The 9,311-nt window shown below is 48.0% G+C and overlaps 1 pseudogene; it reads left to right on the top strand.

Annotated features, from left to right (window-relative positions):
* Window positions 1-232: 232 nt before the first annotated feature.
* On the top strand, window positions 233-7,647 carry LOC146334033 (vomeronasal type-2 receptor 26-like; annotated as a pseudogene).
* The last annotated feature ends 1,664 nt before the right edge of the window (window positions 7,648-9,311 follow it).

Here is a 9,311-nt window from a genome sequence, read left to right on the forward strand (position 1 = left end):
GCCCCCATGGATTTCCATCCAGCAAGTCAACAACAGAGAACTTCATGTCAACACTTGCTCCACATAAATACACCCTGAGCCCTTCCATGGGGGGCTGGGTTGAAGTCGGACCGCTCAGCATCTGCTCATTGCTTGCCAAGACCTCATTCCCCTGCTGGAGCCTGTCTAGCCGGCCCTCCTTCAGGTTCTGCTTGGATGCTGGCCTAGGAGGAAAAGCCTCTTCCTACCAAGGATGGTTCAGCTGCTGCTGCTGCTGCTGTTTTGGAACCGGACTCAGGCCACGCAGGCGATGCTGAGGACCACCTGCCTCTTGGCCAGGCCTTACGAAGTGCGAGAAGACTATTACCAGCCAGGAGACTTCATTGTTGGTGGGAATCTACCGCTTGGCATGGTTTATCCTACCGTCACATGGGAAGTATTGATTCTAGGGCCATCGCAGGTGGTCGATCATCCAGTGTGAGTTTCAACAAGATGAATCTGGGGCAGATGTCTGCCTGCTTCTCTTTCAGGGGCCACAAACCTGCTTTCAGAGTCCTCTTCGGAGTCAGGCTGGGCTGGGGACCTGGGGAGACTTTGCCAGTCCAGATCCACATCTTTGCAAACCTGGAGAACAACTGACTTGCCTCTCGAGGGCATTTGGTGTAAGGGGGCAGGCAGAGCTAGGCAATAATCTGGTTCCATGTGAAGGATCTGGCAGTGACAAAGACGTGTGTGTGTGTGTGTGTGTGTGTGTGAGAGAGAGAGAGAGAGAGAGAGAGAGAGAGGGATTGTGAATTGTTGGATTTTGGCCTGAAGCATTGGTCTTTATTCAGAGATGGTGGAACCAGAAGGACTTTTTCTCCTTCTGCTCTCACAAGTCCCATTGGGAGCCCCCCAACACTCATTGTCCCTCTCACTGCAGGTCAGTAAACAGTAACAACCTGCAGTATCTTGCCTCGGCATTTGCCATCCAGGAGCTCAACGAGAACCCAGCTCTCCTACCCAATGTGACCCTTGGCTTCCGCATCTATGACCACAGCAACAATGGGAGATGGATCTACGTGAACACCCTGTCCCTGCTCTCCACACGGGGCCAAGCTTTCCCGAATTATAAATGCAACAGACGGGATAAACTGCTCTCTGTTATTGGGAGTCTCGAGTCCACATCCTCACGGCAGATGGCGTCTCTAATGGGCATCTTCAAGATCCCTCAGGTAAGCGGGTTCTGCAGAACTCAGGAACACAGAGATGCAAAACCCGGTCTCTGACAACAGTCTCTTGCTCATGCAGCGGGTGTGTGGTGCCGCTGTGTTTCCTGGCAGGAGGAGGTGACCTTCCAACTTCGGTCAACCTGCCATATAGTACCCTTGGCGGTAGCCATTCATCTTAGGTCACTGTGACATGGCTAATCCCAGCCAGCACTGGGATTTCTTTAGAACAATACGATTTGCATTGGGAGACACAAAGAGAGTGGTGACCCCTTAAAGACTTGGAAATGAACAAGGTTTCCAAAGCTCTGTGTTGCTCTGGCTGCCAAGACCAACTCGGCACACACAGACCACCCACACAGACCATCTAAAACCGGTCAGTGTTTTAGGTATTGGGACACATTTCCATACACAATACAACTATTTTCAGCCATGTGCCTTAGGCTGTTAGCAGAAGGGTTTTGGAGTGGGGGCACTTTGAAGGTGTCTGATTCAGCCCCACAAACATTGTGTCACGTGTTTTATTTTGTGTGTCCAGAACCATTTCATGAACAAGGTTTCCAGGTCGCTTTGTTGCTCTGGGTGCAACTGACCCACGCCGCTGCCATGTGTTGATATACTTGAGTTGTGCCTCCTGAGATAATTCTGAGGGATTTGGGAGGTGCTCAAAAGACCCCAAGTTGCTTGTGAAGGATCTTTATTTTTGCTATACTCACCAAGGCCCATTCATTGCAATGGTAAGAAGTGTGTTGGCAGCCCTGACATTTGGATGAAAACCACACCCGGGGGAGTCTTGGAGGGATCGCAGAGCTCCAGCTTACCTTGAGTTGTCCATTTTTGAAATGACCGTCTTCCTCCAAGGTAACACTTCAGGCCTCTGACGTAGGCAATAGTCCATGCAATCTTAAACAGTTAGAAAGGCCTAGTCCTCGAAATGCCACAAACCTCTTCGTTGGTTTTGCTGCTATGGACTAACACAGCCACCCTCCTGGAAATTCCTTCCTACAGCTCACGTTTGGTGTCTTTGAACCTATCCAGAGGGAGAAAACGGTCTTTCCTTCCTTCTTCCGCATTGATCCCAATGAAATGCCTCAATCTGAGGGCTTAGTCAGGCTGCTCCTGCATTTCCATTGGAACTGGATTGGGCTGTTTGCTCCCGAGGATGACCGTGGTGAACGTTTCATCCAGACACTGACACCACTGATCAAGCAGAATGACATCTGTGTGGCCTTCACCCGTACGATCCATGTGGTATATTTTGTTCCTCTATCAGAACTGATCGATTTCGATACTTGGGCTGAGTTGCAAGTGTTTATTGTCTTCAGGGACTCCAAGATCTTTGAAAATGTTGCAGTGGCAATTGCAGACGATGAATATTTTACCAAGACCTCATTTAGGAAGGTTTGGATCTTCACACCACATTTGGAAATTGCTGGAAGAGAATCCAGCTTCGGCCATCTTGTTCTGACACCTTTCCATGGTGCTTTGCACTTCATGGTCCACAGAAGGAATGTGCCAGTGTTCAAACATTTATTCTCGGCTTTAGATCCACTCCAACCACAAGGAGATGTCTTTCTCCAAAAATGGTGGGAATATTTATTTGACTGTCGGTTCCTGAAACCAGGCCAACCCTTCAATTGGGGAGACAAGAGGTGTACAGGGGAAGAGAAATGGGAGGACCTGCCAGACCCCATGTTTGACCCGAGCATGACCGGTCGCAGCTACAGTATCTACAATGCGGTCTATTCCGTGGCAAACGCGTTACATGCCGTGTCTTCATCTCAATCTCAACATGCATGGATGGGGGATGGCAGGAGGCTTCTGAACGTCCAACCATAGCAGGTAACATCCTCCTTCAGAACTGGTTCTCTCATATAAAGTGTCTGGTTGATTTTTTACCATCAGGGACTGGAAGCAAATGGCGAGTCTGGGAGAAGTTGTATTAGTTAATCCTAAAGTTCCTAAGGAAACAGTTCCCCATACATATTCTTTCAGGGCCTCCATTTCCCTGAGAGAGCACCAGGAAGAGAGTTTAGGAAGAGGGTAGACAGTAGCAGAGACCTATTGTACTTCTGTACTAACAATGTATGTAGATATGTAGGCATGTGGATATGTGGTACAGTTCCCAGATTTCCATTTCTGCTTGCACAATTTGGGTTTTCCTTCAGTGCACACTATTGAGCATGAGTCTGATATAAGGGAGTGTTATATGAAAAAGGCATTTTGTACCTTTTCTGACTGAGGTGGGAGGTGAATTTCTGTAGGCCACAGACCCTTCTATTGGGGACACAAGAGGTGTACAGGGGAAGAGAAACGGGAGGACCTGCCAGGCCCCATGTTTGATACGAGCATGACCAGTTGCAGCTACAGTATCTACAATGCCATCTATTCTGTGGCACACGCGTTATGTGCCGTGTCTTCATCTGAACCTGAACATGAGTGGTGCGGGAAGGCAAGAGGATTCTGAATGTCCAGCCATGGCAGGTAACATCCACCTTCAGAACTGGTTCCCTTCCATGAAGTGGCTGGTTGATTTTTTACCATCCGGGACTGGAAGTGGTTTTACCATCAGGTACCGGAAGCAAATGGCGAGTCTGGGAGAAGCTGTATTAGTTCATTCTAAAGTTCCTAAGGAAAAGATTCCCCATAGATATCCTTGCAGGGCCACCATTTCCCTGGAGCGAGTTTAGGAAGAGAGTAGACAGTAGCAGAGACTTTTTGTACTTCTGTACTAAGAATGTGTGTAGGTATTTGGGAACGAGGAGGGAGGATACAAGCAAGCCCCCACGACACACAGCGCTGGTCTCTAAAGCAGCACTGATCCCGCTCCCAAACTTTGCGGTATCAGACAGCAGGATTCCCCCCTCCATGCTCCTTTTTGCCAGACAGCAGCTGAAACTCAGACGTTGTTGTCTTTGCTGATAAGAGCCCTGCTCCTTCTCGTGCCCACACAGAGCTATTAGGATGTGTTGAAGCAAGCAGACACGAGCCAAAAAGCACCAAGGGATATAGGAGAATTTAATTTCTACTTACAAAACATGAAAAAATGCCCTGCTCAACACCCCAAATGGGAGTGTGAGCAGGAGAACGTGCTCTCCCAAAACATTCGCAACTTCTCGAACTGGTGCTCACTTTCGAAAATACATGCTTTTGGAATAGAAAAGTTTGCAATTGCGCAACTTTGAAAATGCACCATTTCACCGTTTAGTCTATGGAGGAAATTTGTGCAACTTTAGAGATGTATGCAAATGCGAGATTTACTTTTTTTTTTTTTGCACAACTTTCCCGTTCATTCAAAATCAAAGGCGAGCGCAAATCAAGGAGAGGCAAATATCAGGCTTATGCTGGTGAATTCCCACATCACGTGTTCCCCCATCCCTACACTGGACATGTATATTTTTACAGGTAGTGGCCTAGAAAGGGTGCGTTGGAGCAAGAAGGAACCAAGCAAGCCCCCAAAACACTGGGAAACCAGCTTCTCACCGCTAGTGCCCAGTGAAGAAGCATCTAAAGCATAGGGATGTACAAAGGTTTCGTCATGAATCTCGGGGAGGCCGAATGCCAGCGCATTCGGCCCCCCGAAATTGGTGGCGAAATGCCCCCCCACGCCCCCCCCAGGACATGACTTACCTTGCGCGGATCTTCCTGGTGGTGGCGGATGCGGCGGCCGGTCTTCCGACCAACTGCCGCCGCCGCCATTTCCAGTTAAAAAAAAAAAAGTGATAGGCTACTTAAAGATTTACGTAGCCTATCATGGCTAGATTTTTAAACAAACACTGTGGTAGGCTAAGTAAATGTTTACGTAGCCTATCACGGCTGACTGCAGGGACGCAAACGGTGGCGCCTACGGCCGCCGCCATTTGCGTCCCTGCTAACCAGAGGCCGGATGTCCGGCCGCTTGTGGAGCCGGGCAGCGGCTCCACAGAATCCCTGCGGAGCAGAGCCGGCTGGCCAGGATTCCGGGGGGGGGGAGGAAAGGAGCACCTCCCCCCCTGTCGAGGATCCCGGGGGAAGGGATGGAACGCCTCCCCCCCACCATCAACATAATCCGATGAAAGGTAAGTGACTTTCGTACATCCCTACTTAAGCATTAAACCAAAGAACACTATACAAAACCAAGCAATCCCCAAGCTGAATGGCAGGCACAGTACGTGAGAAGACTTCAGACCCCCCTCACAGTCCCAAGAACCAGTCAGCCCATTTTCTAAGCACCTCTTACATTTCAGATTCTTGGCTCTTTGAAGGCCGTCCGCTTTAACAACAGCGCTGGAGATGAAGTCTATTTCACCGATAATTCTGAGGTGTCCTCTAATTACGATATTGTGAACTGGATTTTCCTTCCAAATGACACGTTTGCCCCTGCGAAAGTGGGATGGCTGCATCCAGACGCTCCCCCAGGACAAGACTTCACCATTAACTGTGACGCAATCATCTGGCCTGCAGAGGTGGAGTTGAATCTTCTGGGGTCATGGGAGAAGTAAGGAATGTTGCAGTCTGTCCTTTGAGAACAGAAGTCTTTCTAGATGAGACCAACGTCTTTTTGAGTCCAGGGTGCAGGGTGCCTGTATCGCCCAATGGCCAAACACAATCTTTGGAGGCAGGAAGTTCCAGCTTTAGTCCCCACGTCTGCACATAGGCTGGGGAAAGGCTGTTGCCCAGAAGGTTGGATTTCTAACTGGACAGGTAGCTCAAAGTCTGGGAGCCATATAGATGTGCAGGATGTACTGGGGCAAGAGTGGAGATGGGAGAAGAGCGTAACATAGACAAGGAGTCTGCCTTTTCCCCAGGAATGGATTTTTTTCGGTTAATTCCATTCCAGATCGCATATTTCTGTGGTTTACTCATTTGCAAAGTATTCACAATTTCCTGAAGAAATCTTCTGTTTCTCTACAAATGCTCGCAAAAACAGTATCTGGCACTTCCTCATTCCCATTGGCTCCCCTTTCCAGGGGTACGTTGTTAAAGACCCTGTTTCCATCCTCAGTGGTTTTGGCATCAGGCCTGAAGTTGTTTGGGCAGAACACTGATCTGGGCAGAGGGCTGGCCATCCTTTTAACAACTGGAGCTCATAACCCCGGTGTCAGACAGATAGCCCCTTTTTCTGTACTGTTTTCCAGAACCTCCTTCCCATCTTCTACCCCAACTCATGTCCTCAGTCCTCAATATAAAGAAAATGACAGATGTTGGTTGGTTGGTTGGTTGGTTGGTTGGTTGGTTGATCGGTGCATTCAGAAGGCGCTGCAGGTGACAGATTGTGGCTCAGTTGTTAGTGCCCAGATTTTCATTTCTGCTTACAGAATTTGGATTTTCCTTCATTGCACGCTATTGAGCATGAGTCTGATATCAGGTAGTGTCATGTGAAAAGAAGGCATTTTGCACCTTTTCTGAGTCTGTTCTTATTAAATATGTTGCCAAAGCTTACAGAGAGGGCCAGGAAAGGGAGTTTCTGCACTTCGGTGTACAATAAACTTCCGAAAGGAGAATTCCATCGACTCCCTTGTGGGCTGATCTGGCACCAGCATCTGTGTCATGTTCTCGGTACTTCACTTGTTGTTATTCATTGCAGTGTACTCAGTGCCCAGAAGATCAACACCCTAATGAGAACCAAGACCAGTGTATCCCCAGAACTATGCACTTCCTTTCTTATCAAGAGACACTCGGATTCATTTTAGCAACTCTCGCTGCTTTCCTCGCTCTGATCGCTGTCCTAGTGCTGGCAACGTTCATGAAACATCACGACACACCGATCGTCAAAGCAAACAACCGAGACCTCACCTATGTCCTCCTCATCTCCCTCCTTCTCTGCTTCCTCTGCTCCTTCTTGTTCATCGGTCAACCCACAAACGTCACTTGTCTTCTCTGACAAGCAGCTTTTGGCATAATTTTCTCTTTTGCCGTTTCTCCCATGTTGGCCAAAACTGTCACCGTGGTTCTGGCCTTCATGGCCACCAAGCCAGGAAACATGGCAAGGAAACTCTTGGGGAGACAATTGACCAACTCCATTGTCCTATTCTGCCCCCTTGTGCAAGTTGAGATCTGTGCTGTCTGGCTGGCAACCTCTCCCCCGTTCCCAAACCTGGACTTCCATTCCCTGGCTGGACAGATCATCGTGGAATGTCAGGAAGGCTCGGTCACCATGTTTATCAGTGTCTTGGCTTACATGGGTTTCCTGGCTATCATCAGCTTCACAGTGGCTTTCCTAGCAAGGACATTGCTGGACAGCTTTAATGAAGCCCAGTTGATCACCTTCAGCATGCTGGTGTTTTGCAGCGTGTGGGTCTCCTTCGTGCCAACTTACCTGAGCACAAAGGGGAAGTCCATGGTGGCCATGGAGATCTTCTCCATCTTGGCCTCTGCGTCTGGTCTCCTGAGTTGCATCTTTCTCCCCAAATGCTACATTATTCTCCTGAGGCCCCATCTCAGTTCCAAGGATCATCTAATAAGGAGAAAGATTCTGTGATTTTTACTACTGTAGAGAATTCACGGTGAATTCATTGTCCAGTCCCTCCGTCACATTTCCCCATGCTATGTATTCTTACAGGAGTCATTGTACTTTATTTTATTTAAAAATACATCTATCCAATCAAGTCCATTGTTTATGTACATGGTTTATTTACAGGTCATATATTTGTTTGTTTGTTTCAAGTGTGGTGTAGTGGTTAGAGGACCGGACTGGAACCTGGGAGATGTGGGTTCCAGTCCCCACTCGGCCATGAAGCTCCCTGGGTGGCTTTGGGCCACTCACTGACTCTGCACCTAACCTACCTCATACGGTTGTTGTGAAGATGAAATGGAGGAGGAGATAGATGCCCATGGAAGCTGCCTTGGGTTACCTGCAAGAGGAAAAAGTGCAGGATATAAATGTAAGAATAACAAATATAATAGTAGTAGTAGTAGGAATACTGACAGTAATAATCCAAATATCTGGGACTAGGACTAAGCAGCAAGGTGGTCAAGCTTGCTGATTATACCAAATTATTTAGTATAATAAGTTAATTTTTGTGAACCGCGCAGAGAGCTTCGGCTATTGTGCGGTATAGAAATAAATAAATAAATAAATAAATAAATAAATAAATAAGTTGGTATCATTAAACAATCTGGTATAGTTGAAACAAAGAGGGATTGCGAAGAGCTCCAAAAGGGTCACTCCATAGTGGGAAAATGGACATCAACATGGCAAATGCAGTTCTATGTAAGGAAGTGTAAAGTGATGCACATTGGGGTGGGGATGGCGGGGGGGCAATCCCAACTTCACTTGTATTCTTGTGACTGGCCAAGTGAGAGATCTTGGGCTTCTGGTCGACAGTTTGATGACAATGTCAACCCAGTGTGGAGCTGCTATGAAAAAAGGCACATCCCACGTTTTCCAAGGCATAATTAGGAATGGGATTGACTTGGCTATGGGGATGGGAAAATGCTGCAGGGCATTGATGGTTCAACACACTCAACCCCCCCCCCCCCGCCCTGATCCATGACTTTCTGGTTCAAGTCAGGCCAATAGCGTATAAGGACAGTAATTCCACATCTTCTCAGGCAATTTCTGCCGATTCAAACAAAAAGGAAAGTGCAAACTTCCCAGTTACACAAGATTCTTTGCGAAACTGGATCTGAAGTATGCCTTATCATGCACTCAGGAATTTCCTTTAATTCTTTTTTTTTTTATCACAGAAGCTTCCACACTGCTATACTTTCACCTGAGCAGTCCAGTCCTTACTTTCTACAAGTAAGCTATGCATTATCTGAGCCCTGTCTACGTGGCACCACTTTCAGCCTTCACTCCATCACAACTGCCCAGCATTTCAGCTCCGAACTAGCTTCTGCTGGGTTACACTCGCGATTGACTGCAGGCTTCCCTAACAGACTCTGCTGTGCCCTTTGTTAGCTATTATCTTTTAATGCGCAGCCATGCAGTCTGGTGCAACACTTCTGTGGCTGTTTTGTATTTTGGGGGTTCTGTTGTGTCTGTCCATCCCTCGTTAGCTAAAAAATGCGCGTTCTGTGCTCCTTCATTTCCACGCCATCTGTTTGCCAGTTCCCCAGCCTGAAACTCTCGCGATGGTTCCCACTCACAAGACGTGAGCGGTACGTGCCTACCCATCACTCCGAAATGGGGGCTGGAGCGAA

The sequence above is a fragment of the Heloderma suspectum genome, chromosome W (genome assembly GCF_057233095.1).
Source record: "Heloderma suspectum isolate Gila_16-S chromosome W, 16-S_ref, whole genome shotgun sequence".
Classification (NCBI taxonomy): domain Eukaryota; kingdom Metazoa; phylum Chordata; class Lepidosauria; order Squamata; family Helodermatidae; genus Heloderma; species Heloderma suspectum.